The following is a 4,429-nucleotide window of genomic DNA, read 5'->3' as shown; positions in this document are numbered from 1 at the left end:
AACAATCGCACACAACCAAACCCAATCTGAGATGACTGGCCTTGTTAAATGATGATTGGTTGGAGCATTTAGGTGATTGACAACTCTTTTATCTTGCCAGGTGGCCCAGACAATTAAGTTTACCTAGCTAACATATTGGTTAGCAGTTATACTCGATAAGATTATTAGAACTAGCTACAAGGAAAGTTAACTAATTAATATGCATATTTTCTAAGCAGACAATGTACGAGGACACAAGTCAAATTGCCAATGGCGCTGTTAGTGGAATCCGCACGGTAGCATCATTTTGTGTACAGCAAAAAGTGATTGACGCATACAATAGAAATTAAGTGTGATGGACCGATGAAACAGGGGATTAGAGAGTGATTGTACGTAGTAGTGTTTTTAAAATGAACGGCATCGAAAATTAAATAATCTTAATTCTTTTTTGTACCAAGTACATCAAACAACCAAATTAATAATTATTTTATTCAAAATAACACAAAATTAATTAACAACAACACATTATATTGTTCCAAGTACATCATTGTTTCCCTCATTGCTTTCCACTCAATAAGTGAAACCAGAATTATGTAATTTCCTTTCAGTGATCTCGTCCAACTTAATAGCCATCTCAGGCGTTATGTGGTTTTCCCAATCACCTACAATAGCTTTTCTGAACAAAGAATCATTTCGTACATTACCAATTCCCGTATTTTTGTTGATGTCGAGATCTTTCAGTTTATTAAAGCTACAGAAGTCGACAATCTCTTCCACTAGACCATTTTTTATCTCCTCCTCTGAGAAGGGGCATCCAATGAAATTTGCTAGATTCATCACACCACTAACCGGATCCTTCATCATTTCCTCGTACTTGAGGAACAAAATTTTTTGACGAGGGTGCAAGCTCTTCTTGTAATATTCCAAATTATGATCCCAGACAGGACCAAAGGGCATTTGACCCTCACAAAATAATTCGAAGGCTTGTGTAAAACGAAATGAATTGTTGAACTGTTCATTTCTTTTGATCATGTGCCAATAGGAGACTAGGACATCTTTTGGCTCCCTACAGATATAAATTATTGGACATCTTGATGTCTTGATGCTCTCTGGGAGTATTGAGTATGGCAAATGAGTTCCAAGAACTCTAGGACAAGGAAGGGTTTCGAGATACTGTTCATCTAATGTAGCATAGTGATATTCGGTGAATGGAACACAATCATGAGGATTGAGTTTAAGCAAAGGGTGAGACAAGAAATCATACTTGTTTCGGTGCATTATAGTGAAAGTGAGGGCTTTGAGCCAAGTGGTGCCGGATTTGACAAAACTTGCGACAATTACATCATCGGGGCGGGGCTGGAAAGCTGCCTCCATCGCCATAATACCTGGAAGAAGCAGTTCTGGTTGCCAAAACCCTTTGTAATTTCGCATCGACGACATCAGCCACCCTTCTCTCTTTTCAAGTGTAAAAATTAAATGTTTGTATTTACTATCCACTTCTTCTATGCTTGGAATGTCCTTCAGGGGTCGACGAGACCTCAATATTGTTGACTTCTCTTCTACCTCATTCTTCAGAGAATTGCAATTGGAAGTGAAGGTGGAATTAGTGTTAAATGAAGGATCCGCCATAGCGATAACGGAAGCTGTAATCTTTTAATTAGGCTGATTCAAATGAATCTGCTCTATGATATATAGTACCAACCGCGCTCATACAAAATTTATATCATTGTATTATTTAACTGCGTTAAATAAGACTTTTAGAAATGAAATTATTAGTTGTTATTGCCAGCTGTACTTGATAGAAATTAAATGATGTGCAATTCTGAGGTTGTATAAATCTAGGGGTGTCAACAGATATGATACCGGTGGAGGCATTTTTATAACCGTACCGATATGATAATAAAAAAAATCTTTACCCTTACTTATTTTTTCAAATGTGGTATGGATCGGATAAACGGATAAAAAAGTGTCATTGATATCTCAATTGCTTTCAATAAAAAATTTTCAAAACAAGAGAAAAAATAAAATAATAATAATGAATATAACTAATTTGTATTATGAAAATTTAGTAAAATACAAAACTTTATTGTATCATGTATTATCTTCATATAAATATACATGGTTATGAAACTCGAAATCAGATACTTGATCATGAAGTCAGAATCGGTTGAATCGGATTAGAAACTCGGATTTTTTTGTTAGAAATTTTCAAAATCAGTGCTTTTCATTAAATAAAAAAATAATAAAAAATTTAGAAAAACACTCATTTTAATTTTTTTTTAATAAAATAGTAAAAAAATTCAAAAGAAAATATAAAATTTGGCCTCCAAGCACATTTCAATATGAAGTACGTGTTGATAAGTTCAGATTAACTATTTGAACTTTGAAATTAGAGATATGAGCGCAAATTAAAACAACAGCTTTAATTTGCAAAGCATGGTAGCATATCTCTCTATGTGTGTGTGTGTGTGTGTGTGTGTGTATGTATATGTATGTGTGTGTGTGTGTGTGTGTATGCACATATATATATATGTGTGTATATATGTGTATATATATGTATATATACATATGTGTGTGTATATATATGTATATATTTGATCTACTTCTTAATTAAATTATAAGAATAATTATACTAATCTCCCCACCCCTGTCCCCTCATTTATCCCCGCACTCTCTCTCTTCCTTAACTGTCATATATCCCCTCACTTATTTCACTAAAAATTTCCATTTATCCCCGCATTAAATTAGACTGTCATTTAATATTAATCCCCGCATTAATTATGCTTTCCTCTAATAACAATTCCCGCATTAATTATTCCTTTAAAAATAATTCCCGCATTAATTATACTGTTATCTAATAACAATCCCCGTTAATAAATGTTTATTTGTTATTTCTGAGAAGTATTTATCCATGTAACATAAAATATTTATCCATATAACATAAAATATTTATCATTATGTCTGAGAGTATTTATCATTGATGTTTACTGTAAGTTGCAATTATGTTTGAGAAGTATTTATCTATGTAACATAAAATATTTATCCATGTAACATAAAGTATTTATCATTATACATGAGAGTATTTATCATTATGTCTAAGAGTATTTATTATTGATGTTTTACTGTAAGTGCAATTATGTTTGAGAAATATTTATCTATGTAACATAAAATATTTATCTTTGTAACATAGAGTATTTATCCATGTAACATAGAGTATTTATCATTATGTCTTAGAGTATTTATCATTGATGTTTTACTGAAAAATTACAATTATGTCTGAGAAGTTTTTATCTATGTAACATAAAATATTTATCTATGTAACATAAAATATTTATCTATGTAACATAAAGTATTTATCATTATGTGTGAGAAGTATTTATCATTGGGTGAGGGAATTGTTTATTTAATGGTCCCCAGTTGTGCGGGGACAATCCAAAAAAAAGGAAATTTTGTGCGGGAATAACTGACAAGTATTTATGAGGGGATTGTTTATTTAATGGTCCCCAGTTGTGCGGGGACAATTAATGGATTGATTTATTCAGTCATAAATAGAGATCATTGCATAAGGATTAATACTTTGCAAATCCACGATAAATACTTTGATGCTTCAAGTTAAATACTAACAGTTTCTGCAGAGTATTAATGATTTGAGCGGCCCCCCCATGACTTTTTTGGCAGTTTGTGCGGGGTTTTTTGCGGGGATAGACCTGCGGAGATTGTTATCATGATCCAAATTATAAATGCTATCAATTGATTGCACAATATATATTTTTTATTTTGTTGTCCTTTATTTTAACGGGTAACAGGTAATGATCAGAGTGGGATATGAGTAAGATTAACTTTAGATGGGTACGTTACGAAAAAGCATGTTTTGTTTATCGATACAGCTGCTTTTTTTAAGGAGCAATACGCCAATACATTATACACCACAATTAGCTGTCAATCCTACAGAAGTATCAATATAAAGTTTTGAATGCTTTTAATAAAAAAAGATGTCATGATTGGACACTATGAATAAAATAGACAAACCTGTTAAATTTGTAAGAGAGAATAGATGAAAGAAAACAATTTTTATTATTGCAATTTAATTTTGAATTTTACATGTATCTCTATCTATGAAAAAAATTTAAAAACTAGCCGTTGTTATTAATTACAATTATCAACTACTAACCACTAACCTCTATCACCTAACTTATTTATTACAATACACTACTCCCTAGTAGCCGTTATTATTCAAAAAATAATAAGCAGCTACTATTTTCAACAAAACCTTAGTAGGTTGGGTTATTTTATTTGGCAAGTTGTTATTGTATTTGGTTTAGTTCAATGTGAAACAATATCAATCAAATCCCTATAACGCGAGAATTGCTAATTTGCAAACGTATTAAAATACAGACCAACCAGATCACGATTACCCAAACCCAAGTGCCAGCGTAATATATAAAAATCG

At 31.9% G+C, this 4,429-nt stretch overlaps 1 pseudogene across 1 annotated transcript; it reads right to left on the bottom strand.

Moving 5' to 3' along the window:
* Nucleotides 1-520: 520 nt before the first annotated feature.
* On the bottom strand, nucleotides 521-1,629 carry LOC144545162 (cytosolic sulfotransferase 5 pseudogene; annotated as a pseudogene). The gene has a single exon (XR_013508409.1). The product of XR_013508409.1 is annotated as a cytosolic sulfotransferase 5 pseudogene (transcript).
* Between the last annotated feature and the right edge of the window lie 2,800 nt (nucleotides 1,630-4,429).

The sequence above is a fragment of the Carex rostrata genome, chromosome 27 (genome assembly GCF_964058835.1).
Source record: "Carex rostrata chromosome 27, lpCarRost1.2, whole genome shotgun sequence".
Classification (NCBI taxonomy): domain Eukaryota; kingdom Viridiplantae; phylum Streptophyta; class Magnoliopsida; order Poales; family Cyperaceae; genus Carex; species Carex rostrata.
The sequence above is the reverse complement of the archived record's forward strand: the minus strand, read 5'-3'. Positions and strand labels throughout refer to the sequence as shown.